The sequence below is a fragment of the Rhinolophus sinicus genome, chromosome 17 (assembly GCF_057876585.1).
Source record: "Rhinolophus sinicus isolate RSI-liver-muscle chromosome 17, RSI-T2T, whole genome shotgun sequence".
Classification (NCBI taxonomy): Eukaryota; Metazoa; Chordata; class Mammalia; order Chiroptera; family Rhinolophidae; genus Rhinolophus; species Rhinolophus sinicus.
Window position 1 is genome coordinate 58837991 of NC_142517.1, and position 19032 is coordinate 58857022.

At 40.8% G+C, this 19032-nt stretch overlaps 1 protein-coding gene and 1 long non-coding RNA gene across 5 annotated transcripts in view; one reads left to right on the forward strand and one right to left on the reverse strand.

Moving 5' to 3' along the window:
* Nucleotides 1-6402, forward strand: part of ZDHHC19 (zDHHC palmitoyltransferase 19) — an 86253-nt gene extending 79851 nt beyond the window's left edge. The window contains exon 2 of one of the 3 annotated variants that reach the window (XR_016019535.1): nucleotides 1318-6402. The gene's annotated coding sequence lies outside the window, so the exon portion shown is untranslated. The remainder of the gene's footprint in view (nucleotides 1-1317) is intronic. The other 2 variants (XR_016019536.1, XR_016019539.1) reach the window with 2 other exon arrangements.
* Nucleotides 6403-7166: 764 nt separating this feature from the next.
* Nucleotides 7167-10609, reverse strand: LOC141571096 (uncharacterized). 2 transcript variants are annotated; one of them, XR_012495650.2, is made up of 4 exons: nucleotides 9827-10609; nucleotides 8599-8731; nucleotides 8279-8474; nucleotides 7167-8175 (listed from the first exon to the last, which is right to left on the reverse strand). It is a non-coding gene; the product is annotated as an uncharacterized LOC141571096 (long non-coding RNA). The 2 variants fall into 2 exon arrangements; XR_012495649.2 differs by lacking the exon at nucleotides 9827-10609 and having other exon boundaries at nucleotides 8599-9095.
* Nucleotides 10610-19032: the final 8423 nt, after the last annotated feature.

The following is a 19032-nucleotide window of genomic DNA, read 5'->3' on the forward strand; positions in this document are numbered from 1 at the left end:
AGAAAAGTGAACAAATATGTGACCCTGATGGGAGTTGAAGCAAATATTAAAATTAAGTTACATCGGGCTGGCTAAGATTGGAAGGACAACAACTTGGCTTGGAAAAAATATCCTGGAAGTACACACTGTACCCCAATAAAGTCCTGTAAAAACAAATTAAGTTATATCAAAATAATGCCAATATAATCTTGGTAGCTAGAGCAGTTTTATGCGAGAAATCCGGTGTCCAACACACATGGTATCCCTTGGCAATCAGAATATTTCTTATCTGACACTGATAATCATGATGAGCTTGGTCAATAGACCCAAGATCAGGTTCTTCTAAAAGTAGATAAACCTAAAATCGGCAATGTAGACTAGGGAGAAGTGGACCATTTCCACAGAGAGGAGAGCTTTTCTTATCTGCTCCTCCACTTACCAGCACCTGTTCTGGACCCCAATAATATACTGGAGAAAATTTTGCCAAGTAACTATTATTATGACTATGATGCCCCAGAAAAGTGATAAAATATATATTTAAAGACACATTCACACTTTATGTGTACATAGTTATAAACTATGTCAAGGGCTTCTGAGGACCCTCTTTAGAAATCTAGAATAGTCGCCCCTGAGTCCCATAAGATTTCCTACTACCCAGCCCCTCTCACCTGAAGCACTACAGATGCATTCTTTTTAACCTCTATAGCTGGATCAGTGACCTGCATTCTTTTAAACATCTACAGCTGAATCAGTGACCTGTAAGTTACCCAGGAGAACAGGCATTACTTCATGTTGTGTTTTCAGGTGTTAAGCGTCATTCCCAACCTCTGTGTGTGGTCCGTTTTTGCTCAAATCCCTGTAGTTAGAGCTCCATTAAGAAAGTCATCATTATTAAAATGTAAAATCTTCATTAGCCTTGAAGATTTTTGTATATTTTCTCACCCAGAGCAAACAGCAGGTTTTTCCTTTTTGTTTAACTTGAGACGGTAGGGGTGAAACAAAAAACTCCGTTTTTACTTAAGAGCCTTTCCGAGTGAAGCAACTTAAATGCCAAGTACTTCTGAGAAGTATGATTTGGATTGTTCCTCTTTAGTGGTTTGTGGGATTATTCAATTTTGTTTTTCGATTGGGTAGGAGTGGAGGAAATATTAGGATTTCTCTATTTTCTCCCAGACCCTAACGTTGGTGAGCTTTCACAGATGACCAAGTCTAGGGGCTTCCCTGAGGAGACAGTGCCCTGTCATGAGGACTAGGAGGGTACATACCCATTGTAGAGACAAACACGTTACACTATCAGAGATGGGGCCATTCAATAATCAAAGCTTACAATTGTTGCAGGTAGAGTGTCTGGGAAACAGACCAGGAGGAAGATGTGCTTCCGGGAAGTTGATTACAGATGCCTTCAGAATCTACACGTCCCAGGAGGGAGGACAGCAGGTTTTGGAGAGGTTGGCCCAGGTGGCAAGTAACACAGGCCTCAGCTGATCCTACAACAGGAAGCTCTTGAGCCGGGATAAGCCTTTCCATGGGAAGGCACGACCTTGGGTGAGGCAGGTCTCTTCAGCCTCAGACAAATCTCCAGAGGGAGAATTCCCTTGTCCTAAATCCATTCTACCAGGCACCACTCTGATTACATTTCTGTTTCCTCTGTATTTGTCTGATAGGACAAGACTATCCTACACAGGTGCATGGGAAAAGTCTGCAGTAACCAAGAATTTCATCTCTATACTTGTTTTTACCCCTACATCATTCCAAAAGAAGCTTTGACATGGCAACAGAAAGAAATACAACTTTTAAATTCTCATATTGGCTACCATTTATTGAGTACTACTAGAAGCCTGTGTACTAGGTTAATTATTTTACGTAGATTATTTTATCAATCTTCAGAAGAACCTGTGAGGTAGGTACTAATAGATAAGGATACAGACTCAACGAGGCAAAGCATCTTGCCTTAGGTCACACAGTTAGTGAATGGCAATGCAGAAGGTTGGATTGACTCCAGGTAAGTTGTTTGAACTATTCGGTCCTATTGAAGATGATAGGAACATAAGATAAAACCAGGTGGGTAGGGCCCCTATCTCAAAAATGCACACCCCAAAGTTCTGCACAGTTGCTGGAATAGGGCCCCAGAATTGATTCTGATTTCCTGGGGCTACAGCAGAGAAAGAAACACGATCAGGAACAAGATTCACAGAAGTACCTCTGCAGTAAAAGCAAATCCATGATGATAGAAGTTAGAATCATGGTGACTTTTTTTGGAAGGTTATTGACTGAGAGGGGCAGGAGGGAGGCTCCTGGGTGCTAGTAACATTCTACATTGTAAGCCAGGGGGTGGTGATACAGTTGCAAGCATGTATGAACATTTCAAAAGTTGTACATTTAAGGCTTGTGTGCTTTAGTATGTGTACGTTATATGTATTTACTTCAGTAACACAAAGTTATCAAAATTGTGTAAAAAATGAAACAACCCAATTGATCAGGAAAAGGACAGCCTTTTCTGGTACTGAAACCCTAGAAAAATTCCCAGAGCCTCCTGAGAGGGACACTGTGTGATGTGGTGTTGACCATCTTCTTTAACAACTCCTATGATAAGCTCACTATTGAGTTTCGTGTGACTTTTCATTATTGTCCCTCAGTGAAGGCAGATGGCATGATGCAAAAGAAGAATTTCATGAAGGCTTGAGATGCCAACAGTGGGGTCCCAAGACAGAGCTTTGTGTTCTCTCCTTATCGTTAAATTGGCACTCACAGTACTAGTGAGGGTTCCTGAGTGGGACTGCTCTCTCAGCTCTCTCCAAGACTCTTCTGTGTACGGGGCTGCCCTGTGTCTCTGGTTCCAACCTACTGCCACAGGGAAGGCGTTAGTGTACACACATTGAGGGCACAGGAGTTTCAGTGACTGGGAAACCGGGGTTCTTGTCCCACCCGAGGTCGCAGAGACTGGCGTCCCTTCTGCTCCCTCACTTGAAATGGCTCCTCTCACCTCACGGAATGTCACCAGCCATCAGACCTCTGCATTGCACAGTTCCAGGGAGCACCACTCACAACTGTGAATGTTGTGCGATGTAGTGACCCTGTCAACAATGGCCCCATTTCCCCTTACTCTCTCTCCTGGGAAGGAGGGGGCTTATTGCTGAGGAAGGAAGGAAAGGCTCCATCCTACCCTCATGGCTGGAATGGTGGTTGGGCTCTGGGGGGAACCAAGAAGCCCAAAAGGGGTTGTGGTCTGTGTGGCTGCCAGGCAGAGATGCTCAGGACCTGCTAACCTACTCTTCTGCTATCACGCTGAACTTTGACTATTATTACCCAACACCAGCCAGCCCTCAGGCTGCGGGTTTCATTGTAGCACAGGTCAACATGGTCTCCAGAATCAACTGACCTGGATCCAAATTCTGACTCTACCCCTTACTAGTTGGGCAAGTTCCTAACCGCTCGAAGTTTTCTAAGCTGTAAAATGGGTGTGATAATTACATTAGTACCCACTTCAATGGTTCATGAGAATTGATTGACACACTAAGTACATAATGTATGGCACATTATATGTACTCAGTCTGAGTTAGCTATCCACATGAATCTATTATCTGTATCATGTTTAGCATAAAAAAAAGATGTGTTTTCTATTATGTAATAGAAGTAGAGATAGCAGTAATGAGAGAGCCAGAATTAGTTTTTAAACAAATAATCTTTTTTTTTTTATGTTAAAAAAAAGTTGTGGGAGAGGAAAAATAGGGAGATGTTGGTCGAGGGGTATGTTTCACTTATGCAAGATGAATAAGTTCTGGAGATCTAATGTACAACAATATGACTATAGTTAATACTATATCGTATACTTGAAATTTGCTACTAAGAGGTAGATCTTAAGATCTTCTCACAACAAGAAGAAAATGGTAACTATGTGAGGTGACAGGTAATGTGACATAGCTTGATTGTGGTGAATATTTCGCAATGTATATGTATATCAAGTTGTATACTTTAAATATATGCAATTTTTAATTGTCAACTATACTTCAGTAAGGCTAGAAAAAAAAGCAAAGATTTTTTAATGTTCCAAGTAATACATATTCATTAAGGAACATTTAATTAAAAAGGAAAAAGTTTTAAAAATTATCTGCTATTAACATTTTGGTATTTTTCTTCTATTCCTTTTTTACAACTACGTGATATATGTGTATATATAATATGTGTGTATAGTTTTTTAAAAACTTTCAAATATGCAGTACAATATTACTAACTGTAATCACCATGTTATACATTACATCCCCATGACTTACTTATTTTATAACTGGAAGTTTGTAACTTTTGACCCCCTTCACCCATGTCATCCATATATATGTTTTAAAACAAATTTTTTACTTTAAGATATTTTCTCATTTACAGAAAAATTACAAGGATAATACAGAGTTCCCATATACCCCACACCCAATTTCCCACTGTTATCTTACATTACTATGGTACATTTATCACAACTAATGAACTAAGATTGATGCATTAATCTTAACTAAAGTCCATACTTAATTTGGATTTTTTTGTTTTTACCTAATGTTCCATTTTTGTTCTAGGATTTCATTCAGGGTACCACATTACATGTAGTCATTATGTCTCCGTAAGCTCTTCCAGAATGTAAGAGTTTCTCAGATTTTTCTTGTTTTTGGTGAACTTAACGGTTTTGAGTAGTGTTCAGGTATTTTGTAGAATTTCCTTCAACTGAGATTTGTCTGAAGTTTTCGTCACAATTAGATTAGCGTTATGGGTTTGGCAGGGAAAACCAAAGAAGTGCCATTTTCATCACATTATATTAAAGGTATTATCAACATGACTTATCACTATTTATGTTGACTTTCATCACCTAGTCAAGGTACTATTTGTAAAGTTTTCTTTTTTCTCCCTTTTTCATACTGTATTATTTTGGAAGGAAGTCATTACGCACAGCCCATACTTTAGAAGTATGGCTTTATGCTCCATCTCCTTAATGGAATATCTACATACTGTATATTATTTAGAATTCTTCTGTACATGAGAATATTCTTTCCCACCTATTTATTTTGTCTATCATTTATTTATATCAGTAGGATCTAGTGGACATTTATTTTACACTTTTAGCTATAACCCAGTATTATGCTATTTATTTTGTTGCTCAAATTGTCCCAGCTTTGGCCGTTGGGAGCTCCTTCAGTCAGCTCCTGTGCCATAGACATATTCCATCGTTTTGTTCTTTGAGCACTTCCTTACTTTCTGGCAGTAACAGATGCTCCAGACTCATCTTGTATATTTCCTGCCACAGCCATTTCTCCAAAAAGTCTGGTTTCTTCTTATTAAAAAATGGTACTAGAAACGAAGATCTGAGTCCTGGTGTGATCATTGTACCCAAGTGTTTTTGCTTCTAGTGGCTTTAGGTAAACAGCGTAGCTCTAGGTAAATCTAATTTTCGGAACTCGCCACATTCACCTTTTGAAAACTATCTTGGTCACCTTTAGTTTTTGGACGTTATGAATAAAGCCACTCTGAACATTCACATGTGGATTTCTATGTGGACATAAGTTTTCAAATCAATAGAGCAAGTACCTAGTATGATTGCTGGGTTTATGGTAAGACAATTTTAACTTTGTAAGAAACTGTCAACCTCTCTTCCAGAGTGGCTCTATCATTTGGCATTCCCACCGGCAATGAATGAGAGTTCATACACACTATGACAGAGGACTTTTCAGCTAAATGACCCGGGCTCTAAATTTATGGCCTCTACTAATCTTGCTCTTTACTGCTCTGATAGATCTAAAGCCGTGGGAAAACACAGGAAAGTAAGGGTGTGCCTGGAAGAGAGATACAAACCTTTTGATTAATTTTATCAGTCTTCTGGCCAATGGCTAACCTTCTAAACACCAGATGTCCAAGTCCATCTCTTTCTGCTAATAGTAAAGGACTATGTCACACAGAGGAAGGGGTCTTTCCTTACTACACTGATAATCTCAAAACCTCCCTTGTGATTTTACCCCTAGGCCATGCATATTTTGCATCCCTTTCCAAAAATCCAGATGGCACCATTCTATAGGGTACTACAGATACTATATTTCTCAGAAAATGCTTAACTCTCCCTTTTGATTTTGTTGTTTATAGTAGGAAAACTACACATTCACGTTGAAGTGTTAGAGGACAAGATCGTCCCTTTCTTACTAATTTTGAAATCCAGTTGGAGATGAATCTTAAGATATAGCTGTGATGGGGCACATAAACATGGCATTAGGAGTGCTGGTTTTAACAAAACCCAGAGGGACTGACAGGTATGAGGACAAGTGTAGGAAAAGGGGTCAGGAAGCCATTATCAATGATGGGGACAGACAAAAAGAATAAGAACCTATCTGGAAAGAGGGAAAGGATCCGTGGCAAGGGTGCTTGATCACCATGGTAGAGAGACCCAGGGGGTTGAATGGAGGGTGCTGAGAGGGAGAAGGGTGCTGGAAGTCAGGCTAGAAAGTCAGGAGAGGAGGGCAAATACCATCTGGTCTGAATAGGGGCTGAGAGTAAGAGACTTGGGGAGAACAAACCAGGGGTGTAATTAGTTTCGGAGTCATTCTGACCTGAAGTTTTGACAGCAGCACCAGCAACAACTAACATGTTTTGAGCCCTTCTAAGGTGACCACACCATACTAAACACTTTACATGTATTATCTCATTTAAACCTATGCCGTGAATATTGTTATTCCCATTTTACAGATTAGAGATCATTGAGATTTAGAGAGCTGAAGATACTTAGAGATAAATATCTCTAAGACCTTAGAGAGTTTAAATTGAGATTCCAACCTAGATTCATTTGGGTCCAAAGCTGTCTTCTTTGCGTCTATGAGCTCTTTTGAATACTCCGTGTCGGTGGTAAGTGCTCACACCCTGCCCAGATTATACCTTCAAGACTCCCCAGGTCTTGTTTTTTCCAGGAGCCCCCTAGATCTTCCTGATCACAGTCTTCCCTCCTCCAAACTCCCAGAAGCCCTTGTTTAATGACTGCCCAGCAAACACCTTTTGCCTTAAGTTTCAGCATTTACATTTATTATGCAACTCCAGAACTTTTAACAACTCAATTTTTATGTCAGGTTTTTTCCTAATATTCTTTTCTTTTTAAATAAACATTTTAAGAATAGCTTTAGATGTGTAGATACATTGTGAAGATAGTACAGAGTTCCCATATATCCCCCAAACTCAGCTTCCTATATTATTACCTGTTAGTGTGATGTGTCTCCTTCTTGACCATGTCTATGCACTTATATACACATCACACTCTTCAAGAAACATAGTTTTGTCGTGTATGCCTCAGTCTCCTCCTCAGAGCTTAGCTCAGTGCTAAGAAACTGTCCCTTAATACAGGCCAAGTCACGGGGAGCCCGACCATGGTGAAGTTCTCACTCTTCATCCAGAAGGACAGGATGTTTCAATGTCTCTTTTCCTTCTTTGTAGAAACTTGAAATCCTCTCAAGAGTGTACTCTGATTAAACACATGCATACATACATATGAAGTCTGACAATTAAGTTCGCGAACTTGTTGCAATAGTGTTGCTAACCATTTTTGGTATGCAACAATGGTTAGCAACATTAGAGGGATTATTCTAATGGGTAGAGGGTTAGAGGGATTATTCATTATGAATTTGTACCAACTGAACAATCAATTAACCAAGTTTACTATTGGGAAGTGTTGAAAAGGCTGCATGAAAAAGTTAACGACCTGAACTTTTCGCCAACAATTCATAGCTTTTGCATCACGACAAAGCACCAGCTCACATGGCACTGTCTGTGAGGGAGTTTTTCACCAGTAAACAAATAACTGTGTTGGAACACCCTCCTTACTCACCTGATCTGGCCCCCAATGACTTCTTTCTTTACCTGAAGATAAAGGAAATATTGAAAGGAAGACATTTGGATGACATTGAGAACATCAAGGGTAATATGATGACAGCTCTGATGATCATTCCAGAAAAAAAAATTCCAAAATTGCTTTGAAGGGTGGACTAGGCGCTGGCGTCAGTGCATAGCTTCCCAAGGGGAGGACTTCGAAGGTGACCATAGTGATATTCAGCAATGAGGTGTGTAGCACTTTTTCTAGGATGAGTTCGCGAACTTAATTGTCTGACCTCACACATCCATAAAAATGGAGATGCTGGAATCTGTTAGATGCTAGTCACCAGCAGCATATAACTTTGTGGTTCTCTCTAACTGAAAGGAGAAGTTATTCATTAAATGAGCTGGTTTCATCTGAGCCCAGGAACAAATTGCTCCCTAAGTATCTCCAGCCAATAAACATTTATTGAGCACCTACCAGGTGGCTATGGGGAGAGTGCCCAGGAGTGTCAGGACGATCCCCTGATTCTGTAAAGCACAGAATCATGGAGCAGGGAAAATGGGAGGCAGGAGTAGCAGCTTTGGGGAGGGCGAGGTTGGGTTCTCTGTGGGACTGGTTGGACTTGAATGAATCATCCAGGAGGAGGTGTCCGGCAGGCGCTCAGAATAAAGATCTGGCGGAGAGATAGAGAGAGAGAATAAGAATACAAATTGGTATTTGTACAGCGAGCTGAAGGAATCCCGTTGTAGAGATACAGATGGGAGCATGTGGGTACTGACCTTTAATTCATCACGTACCTTCTCTCAGATAATTCATGGCATTTGCTCATCTGTTGCCTCGCTGGTTTTTACAAAAATTCTTGGAAATAGATAACAGTGGAACACTCCTATGGACACTCTGTGCTGGCCATTTGTCTGTTTAAAGTGATGTCTAAACATGAAACAAGGATGCTTATCTTAATGTTTCAAAGGTTTCTGATGGCGCAGAAGTGGAAGGGCAGGCTTCTGGAAGACAGATAAGTCACTAGAGAGAACCCAAGAGAAGTCTTCTGAGGCAGCTCTTTATTGCCAGGGCTCAACACAGCACCTTGCACTGTAGACCCGTCAGCATTTGGAAAATATCCTCGGGAAAAGTGAGAAGAATGGGACTACGAACCCATAAAGGCCCATTAATTCACAGACTCAGTGTCCTTATTCTGAGCACATGTGGAAAATCAAAGGTAGCCCTCAGACAGGGAGTAGGGTCTTAACAGACGGCCCCAAGCAGGCTCAGGCCTAGAAACAGGACGAGGTAATGCAGTCACTCTGGCAGAGGGAGCTGATGCCAGGCAGACAAACACCAGATAGGTGCCTCTGCTTCAGGATGCTGGTTTAGGGTCACGCATGACCCAGCTCACTGACTGTGCTAAGTGGCCAGAGAGAAATGGGTCAGGGCAAGGGCTGGCCTTCCAGGAGTTAACTACTCAGCTATCCAGACAGGCTGGAGCGGCGTCTGCAGGCTTAGGACAGAGAGACAAAGCCTCAATGGAGAAATCAGGGGCTGCATAAGTCAGTGCCATCCTCACCCGAGGCTCAGTCTCCAGGGGAGGGACTGAGTGGGACAGGGACGCCTCAGGTCAGGGCTACCCTGGGCAGAAAGAGAGACTTGATAGACCATTCCCAGGCAAGGATCAACACTCTCGCCTGCCCTGTGTCGGCACTGACCCTCCAGTCCCAAGGATGAGTGTCTTTGCCCGGAATCTACTTCTCTGATCAAACTCAGAGAGGTAGAGAAGAGAGAGCACGTCAAAGCTGGTGACCCACTCAAGCTGACCTTTCGTGAGACTGCAAAATTAGATTCCCAAATGCACACCCTGTGATCTGTTTGTTTCATGTCTTGTGAGAGAGTGAGTGGGTGGCGAGGGGTGGTGATTTAGTATTTGGTTCCTCAGTAAGAAATTTTGTCTGCTTGTTTGTTTGTGGGTGGTTGTTGGTAGTGGTTGATTGTTTTCAAAAAATCCTACCCTTGCTCCTGCTCTGGCCCCACCTGCAGGAGAGGTTCCAGCGTAGAGTCTGCAGGGACTGGCTGTCCAGCTGGTCTTCCCAGGTACTTGGTGAAGTTCACAGCAGGTCTAGGTTGTTCCTCTGCTTCAGTTTCAGAAACTTAATTTTATCAGTTCATCCGGGGTCATCAGGTAATCTGCTACCCAAAGGCACAAAACACTGATTCATAAAGCCTGTTTATTAATTTATGTGGAGCCAGAGAATTGCTGTCTAGGCCAAACCTAGTGTCTTCTCAGGAGGGAAAATCTTCTCAAGAATTAGGATAAGTGGTTTATTTGGCAAAGAAGCTGGATGGCCATAAGCGCTGTTTTACTTAAGCTGTGATGGGTCATGAATTGCTTTTGTCTGCTGAAAAGCTTTGTAGAATAATAGGCCACTACAGCTGCATAAAAATAGCTGCCAGGCAGAAACCACTTTCACGCCAGCTGGCCACAGTGACCTTCTCTGTGGGGAGTGCTGAGAAAACAGCTAGTAAAAACTTCTTCTAAAAAGGACTCACGTGTGCTCTAAAGACCAGCAGCCCTGGTATCGCCAGGGATCTTATTAGAAATGCAGAGTCATGGGCCCCCACCCAGATCTTCTGAGTCAGAATCTGTATTTGAGCACATCCTCAGGGTACTATTCTCAGTGCACATTAAAATTTAAGAAGCTCTGGGCTGGAGTCTAGGCTCGATGTGGATCTCAAAATCCACTTAAACTTGAATCATCTCAACGCCTGCAGGAAACCCTGCCTGTCCTTTAATAAAGTCAACGTGGGACTTGACCCTCCAGCCTGAAATGAGTTGGGGACAGAGAGGCTCAACAGGGCTCAACAGGACTGCCTCCTGTTTCCGGATTCTCTTTCCCTTTGGAGCTCTGCTGCCATTGCCAACCCTAAGTCCTGTGTTTCACTTGGTGACAAAAGCCAGTGGGTCTCTTCAAATGCTTCCTTGTTTGAACCCAATCTCAGAAGCAGTAATCAATCTTATGATGTTTACAGGTGATTTATCATGATTCCATTTTAGGTTGGCTGTTTTCCAATTACCCGGTCGGGGGCTGTGGACCTTTATCTCATCAGTTAAGTAAATTCCAAATCTCACTTTAGCACAGGTTACTTCTAGGAAGCATTTCTGGGAGATAGTTATCCCAGACACACTACATCTAGTGACCTTATTTTTATAGTTTGGGGTCTTTTATTTTGTGTCTGTGGCATCAGATTCAATTATAAAATGGACTCAAACCTTCCTAAGATGGTCATGACTAGAAGGTCCAGGCTGTAGCCTGGCAGTAAGTCATTTTTCTTTGGGCACAGAATTTCAAGCATCTGCCTGCTGGACAGTGTTTCAATATTTCAACACCTGAGATGTAGAGAAAGGTGGTTTTAAGATAAAAGATCTCAAAGATATGAAGCTAGGCTATGCCATTTAAAAATTCTGCCACTTGGAGCCAATTATTTTGTATTTGTTGCACTGCCACTCATTCATCTATAAGATGGGCCTGGTACCTATTTCACAGAACTGTTGGGAGGTGAATATAAGATGACACAGTACAAGCGCTCAGTAATTCTACAGGGTCGGGGCTCAGAGAATGTTGGTAGTCTGACACCTGGAAACCTTGTGGCTTTCCCTGCCATTTAGGAACTATCTGAGATGAATCAGGGGGAGCCAGGCCAGCCCTCACAGATGTAACCACCAAACAGTTGCCCCCTTGATCACATTTCCATGGCTGAGAAATAAAACTTTTGGCAGTGTCATTTTCCAAACCAAGGGAAATGTGTCTACTTGCGTATATTAAGCTGAAGAAACCAAAAGTTTTCTGATGATAGGGTATTTTTCCTGAACCCTAGATTTGCTGACTTGGGATTTAGATTTAATTATCTGTTTGCAAGTTTGTTCTTTACACATTTTGGTCATTTTCCCCATTTACATCCGCAGCCACCCAGCACTTCACAATGTTCTTTTGAAGTCTTCTTTTTTAGCCTTTCCTTTTTTTTCTTTTTTAAGTCTTCAACTTAGGCAGTGTTTGGCCATGTGGCACACAGTTCATTAGATTTTAAGATGCCAGATTTATACCATAGAGGAAGGGAAACTCAGATATAAGCAAAAGAGTTGCCAGCTACAGATGTTGAAAGAAGGAAGACAAAAATAAGGAAAACCAAAGTGACTCACTGATATTTTGGAAACAAAGTTAATATAATTCTTTTAATTCAGTAACTCTCCTTATCAAAGGTAGGTACACATTCTGAGAATTTAAGGAACTCAGCTCTTTTATAGGGACACCATGAACGTGCTGCAATTCGGTCAAACATGTACTTACATTTCTGAAGTATCCGTTATATTAGTTTTATTTTTAGAAGTATCTAAGAGTTCATCCTCAACATAAGTATCAATCCAAATTTTGAAATGAAATTAAATCTGAAATGAAAAATAAATGGATTCCCCAAATACTGAATCTTCTCAACTTGTCCCACTTGGATGGCCCCTGGACCTCTTTAATAAGATTTCTGCCTTGGGGAGAAGTCTGTGGAGCTGTCTACGCAGTCAGTCCGTGTCATAGTTAGAGTTGTAAAGAGGCAGTATAGTGGCATTGTTTAGGGCTGGGCTCAGAAGCTAGATTGCCTAGGTTTGTGGTTGTCACCACTTATTAGCTACGCAACCTGGGGCAAGTTCCTTAACTTCTTATAATGCCAGTTTTCACACCTGGAAAATGGGGATAATATTAATTTTTATTTTTAAGGATTGTGATGAGGATTATATGAGCCAATACTATAAAGAGTTAGAATTGTTCCCGGCATACAATAGTTGCTCAATAAATCTTAGCTGTTGTCATTCAGCTCTAATAGCAAAGATATTCCCAGCCAAATAGACTAAGCTCTTTTCCATCATTAGCTGACTAGACTGGTGATGAACTGGGACAGACAGTCTACATATAGTGAATTAAACTGCAAGAATATGTGGCTATCACAGTATCCATGGAAAAGAGAGAAATATGGAATACTACTACAATTAGCCTGTACGTGGCGAAACTAGGTTTTGAACCCAGATGTCTCTGCTCCAAGGCCAATCTGTTCCCATTCAACCCTGCTAAAAGCTCAACATGAGCTGACAGTGTTCGGTGGTTGTTAAAGTAGTGAATGTGGCGGCAGATAGATGGGATTCGTAAAAGCCATAGCCTCTAAAACAGAGGAATGGTGGCTCTGCTCCATCTGGACTGGTCAAACTATGCCTCAAAGAGTGATCAGTGGGTGGGACACATGGAATCGTGCCCTGTGATGGTCCTTGGAAGGGGTTGGGATATTTAGTCTGAAGAAGAGAAAATAGCTGTGGACGTGAAAGGATTCTTCAAGCAATAACCAATTTATAGAAAGTAGAAAGAGAGATAATTCAATTTAATGCAGGCAAAAACTTTCTAATAGTCTGAACTATCCAAGGCTCTCTCCTTTCGGAAGTGATAGATTTGCTCTCATTGTAAAGGTTAAGGAGACGCTGGATAACCGTTTGATGGAGTGAAGTAGTGAGATTTTGTTCAATGAACTCAACATACATTTATTGAACATCTATTGTAGGCCAGCGATATTAATAGTACGTGAGTTAAGGTTCCTCCCAAACTTGAAATTCTGTTATGAAACTAGTTCTATTTCACCCAGATAGGACTAAATAGAATCTGATATCCTGCTTAAAACTCTAACTAGACCACTATACTCGTTGCCATAAATATTACTGTAATTAATTTTAAAATAAATTATTCTTCTTTCCTTGCCCTCAGTCACCTTTGTCACTTGCTATAGAGTAGGGGCAAACTCCTCCATATTAACCTGGATATTGCTCCTATTCCATGTTCTCCATGTGAGCTTCCTTTTAGCACAGGAGAAACAAAAAATAATTTAGTCAGCAGTATTAGGACAGGATACTGAAGGTTTCCAAGTACATTTTTTAAGGGGGAAAAATGCAAAATTAAACGGAAAATAGTACCAACCCCAAAAATATGAGCTGAGAGTCCACCTCCATTCTCTGAAGGGCATCCTGTTCCAATATGCAGAGCTCCACATTTTTATTTTATGATTCTGGTCCTAAAGTGATGCCCGAGGCTTAGGATTCCAAGGTAAAGAAAATGGATACAGCTTGTTCATTGGAGCTGTGGTCAGAGCTGAATGTAGGTTCGAGTGGCTTCTGTAGAGGTTGCTATGAGTCTCTACTGTACGACAGGCAGCGTTATGCCAGGATTGACCAAAGTGTATGCCAGCATTTGAAAGCATTTGAAAAAACTTTATCTATGTTTTCTAACTCTGCCTCCCAACTCATAAAACCTCAATCAATATTGAAGTTGTAGGGTGGTAGAAAGTTAAAACAGTGGGCAAAGTAACAGGGAGAAACCTTGGAAGTTGAAATTTAACTTTGAGCAAGTCATTTGTCCTGTTCATTAAAAAGACTTGTGCTCTGAGAAAGAAGATGACCTAGGACTGTGGTTTTCAAATACAGGTCACAGCCCATTGAGAAATCAGTTGAATAGGTTAAAATCAGCATTTTAAAAATTAAATACAGAATTCCAGACTGCTTTGCACACAGCAAGGGTATTATTCCATGAAACTTTTGTTTCATGTGTCTACTGAGTTGTGAAGTAAAATGGATGTTAAACCATGGAACGCAGTAAAAAATGTTTGGGAAATGCTGACTTAAGAGACCCCATTTAGCATTCACGCCATAGATTGGGACACAGAAAGAGCAAATGGTTTTGGATCCGCTATTATTGAGCTAACATATTTTTTTAAAATTCTGATAAAATATATATAGCCTAAACATATTCATGTTTTAAATGTAAGGGACAAAATACTAAATACCTTTGTCTAAAAACGAAAATCTCCCACTCCCAACTTGCATCATCTTGTAGGTTTGGGTTTACAATGCTTCCCCTGCCACTCCCGATTTTTCCTCCTGGGTTCTTGGCCTGTAACTAAAGGTAAGAGGTGTATGTTTTGGCTTTGATCTTATGGGGCAAGGAGCAGAAGTTCCTTCTTGTACTTGTTACTGAGTTAGAAGAACACGATTTACACTCAATTGTCTTTTTTCATCAGAAATAGGTTATTTAAAAAAATACAGGTAAGCATAAAGATGAACTAGAATCTAGATGGGCATATAACTTGGAACAAGATTTAGAGAACTCCAAGTGTGTCTAGGTGAGCATTACCAAAGCCTCACATCTGTTTTTCAGATCTGGGCATTTGGCTGTCACAGACCTGCACTCGCTTTTATTTTTGCTTGTATTTAACATTTGCATCCTTGTTGTTTGTCCTTTAAGTTGTTTCCCCAGTGACAGTTTCCTTTTTCAGGGGTATAGACATGTTTCATTTCTCTGTATATGTCTTTGCCCCACAAACAACACTACTCAATAAATGTCAGTAATGATGGTAATTAATCATCTTTTCTTCTCAGCCATTATCAATGACTGAGTTATTTTTTTCTGGAATCAGGTCGTTCAAAAGCCAATGAAGATAACATTCCTTTTCATGAGCAATAACCACATTGTTAATTGCTTAGAACTTTTCAGTTTTCAGGCTTCTCCCCCTCATTTACTCACTTGGCTTGGGCTCTGAACTAGCAGCACCTTATATTTGTATAACCGTGTAGTTAAAGCAGCTTCTCTACTTTTAATTCACTGGTGAAGGAAATGAAGGGATGTTACCTCCATGTGGCCAATGGGTAACTGAAGCCCAGAGCTATTCCGCTCATGGTTCTGCGGCATAGTTAGTAACAGCACTGGAACCAGTGCGGACTTCTAGGCTGCTTTCACTACATCAGTGGCTTCTCTGGTTTGCTTTTTCTTGCTATCCCTCCCTCATCAAATAGCCAGACTCCTGCTTTCATCTCCAGGTGAAGAAAAAAGAGAGGAAAGGAGAATTTTGCAGTTGATGACTCCCACACCCTCTCCTCCACCAGTAATTCCCCTGAAGTAGCTGTCAGGTATTTCAGGATAGTAGAATTAACATGCCACCGGCTCATTCTCACTTCAGTCTTCAAGTAAGCCTTTCTCTTATAGCTGAATGTCTTCTTTCTTCCTCTTCATCTGCCTAAATCCCTGCACAGCTTTCCCCCACTATCCAAAAGTAGAGCGTTCCTATGAAACCTTTCAAAAACTGAAATAGTGTAAAAAAAAAAAAAAAAGAAAGAAAGAAAAAAATTACTTTTAATTTGTATGGAAAAATTTGGGGGTGTTCCCAGACCCAAAAAATAACCTACCAAACGTCCAGATTTACACGAAGTATAGTGCCCTTATGAGCTCTCTTAGGCTTTTCTGATGCCTTAGGACACATCTTGCTAACGAGGCACAAAATAAGTTGAGATAAAGCACAAAAAAAGACACAGTTCAAAGCCATAGCGGCTTGATGCTGAGATGCTGAGTGTAGTTCCTAGGGCAGGAGCTTGTTGGGGCCACTCTTGCTGCTGGGGTGCACGCTGCCTCTGTATTGGCTTGTTGCTGCAAAGTAATGCTGATCACATCCCCCCCAACTCCCCACCTGCCTTTCCACCTTTGTTTGTAAAAGCAAAAATCATCTTCGGATTTCCTTCAAAAATAGACACTAATGTATGTCTTCCGTAAAAGCAAAGCGGCAGAAGGCAAACTTTCTAAAATTGGGGAATACCTGCACTGGCCTATAGACGTCTTCCATGTTACTTTCCTGACTGACCCTGCACCATCTACCTAGACTGACTCAACCAAGCTCACCAAGAGTCTACTATGTGCCAGTTTACTGTGTGTTTTTTAGGAGGTTGCACTCGCCTTATCTCATTTGAACTCACAGAAATTCTGCAAGGCAGGTATTTTTATTCCCATTTTAGAGCAGATATAACCCAGGCTCAAGCAAGTTGAGAATTTCAGTTTCTAGACTGCAGACTTTGTGCTCTTTCCCCAGACCTCAAGGTTTCTGGTTTTTACTTTTTTCTTCTTCTTTTTTCCTTTTGTTCATTCCTCTCCAACCTCCAGTTTTTTTTAGGCAAAATTTTAGTGTACATGACTTTAACATTTAAAAAAATTTCTGTGTACCTTTTGGAAGAACTGCAAGAATTTTGGTTCCAATGTAATTGAAGTCTTATGTAACAGTCTGTGGAAGGTTGGAATTTGAATATCCATTTTAGTTGTAGTTTAAATAAAGGTTACCAAAAACTTATTTCACTGCAAGCATGATGACAACTACAGTAAGGGGAGTCAGCCAGAAGTGGGAGCGAATGTTATGTAATAATGCAACAATGACAATGAAAATCAAGTTAAAAAAAATAAAATCTTTGAACTGTTAAAAAACAAAATTCAACAGAGTAAATTCGAAAATCTAATTGGCTTTTTAAAGCAATTCCTGAATTGGGCAGTATCCCAGCTAGGAACTAGAAGGGTATCCTGAGGGGTTGTGCAAAATGGAAAGTTTTTGTAGGAAGAAGTGTGGGCAAGAGAGCTATTAAAAGAAAAAAATATTTTGGGATGGGACATCTTTTTTTTGTGGGGGTGGGGTATGAGACCAGAAGGGTTTTACCATGCAGGTTGCTTCTTCTTTATGTGGGAGGAAATACAGAGGGCCCATGTGACAGATTACTCCATACTGTTGATTAGGATTACATTTCTGGGAGAGGTTGAAACTGCAGTTAGATCAGGTATTAAATCTGGCTTTGGTATCATGGGCCTTTAGCATGAGTGACAACATTTTGGGCCTGTTTTTTCTGTTCAATATAACATTTGTATGGAATTCCAGACAAAGCAAAATTGCCTCTTAGAATGTACAGATTCTTCAACAAAGCAAGACAAATTTGTTTTAATCTACTTGAAATTGCAAAGGAGGGAGATCCTGCAAAACTTCTGGGGAGAAACGGATAGTAGAGGAATTTAATTGCATAGTGTCCGTTATTACTACTAAAAGCATGAAAATAAAAATAGACTTGACACACTGTTTAAGGCAGTGTCTTCTTTATTGTTTCACTTCAGTGAATGTAAATTTTTTTATTTGGGTTTTCATAGGTTGTATCCTGACCTCCATCTTCTAAACACGTCTTTTCCACTTGCTTGTAAGATTTTCACCTCGATACTAGCATTGTTTGTTTTTTAAGATCCCAGCAGTCAAGGAAAGGGAGAGGAGCCTCAGGAGGCCTATTGTCTGAATTTCAAGGCAGCCCCTCAAGAACTAATCCATATCCATCACATTCCTCCCTTTAACTTTTTCCTGTGCAGACCCACTAAGGTGCAGAGATGCTCCTGCTTATAAATTTTTATAATAGTTCTCCTTAGGAAGAGATTTTAAGCAATGGGGGTAAACGAAGGGAGTGGGTAGACCCTACGTATTTCCTCTATTTGAACGCAGAATAAGGCAAAGAGCGAAAGGATTTGCATTTTAAAGTACTGTTCTGCATCCCTCCAGGCTCTGACCTTGAAAGCTCTTTATCTGTAACCCTTTTATGGCCCGGGTTGTTTCCTCCCTTTGTAGCTATTTGTAAACTTGTCTAATCTCCTACTGGACCGTAGGTTACAGACCAGAGGCAGGGAGAGGGTGTGAATGTTTGGAAAGGGTTTAAAAAGTGACAAGAACTCAATTTTATTTATTACGTATTGCACAATGCTATATAGTAATAATGGCAATGAACATGAAAGTTCATCTACAATTCTATCGTTCTAAATAAATCACTTCTTCTATTTTTCCTTCCATTTCCTCATGCATTAAACATTAGGCGAAGCACTGTGCCAGTCTTGGTTCATGTGCAGCTTTTCCACATCCTAAACACAAATTTGCATTTTGTTTTTAACTCTTTTTCCTTTTGCTTATCCTAAGAATTTCTGAGACTGCAAAATATATGTGCACAATATGCCTTTAATGGTTACGTAATATTCCATCAAGGACACACGCTTTAAGGAATTATTATAGTGTAAGAATCCAACATTTAGAAGTAAACGATAACACCATTGACCTTTCGCTGCAAAGCCTGGTGAACGGTTAAAGTTAGACTGAAGGCTCCGTGTTGCAGGGCCGCGGACCGCACCCCAGCCGGTAGCAGCGAGGCGAAAAACTGTGTGCCAATCACGCGTTCCGCCCACCCCCACTCCCACACCCCCCGCACCTGCAGTCTTGGCGCCTTTCCCCTTGTCCTGCCCTCCTTTTTGAGGCGGTCCCTCGTCCGGGTGCGTGCGCACCCTTTGCCGGGAGCGATCCAATTCCTGAGCACCTTTTAGGTGTACGTG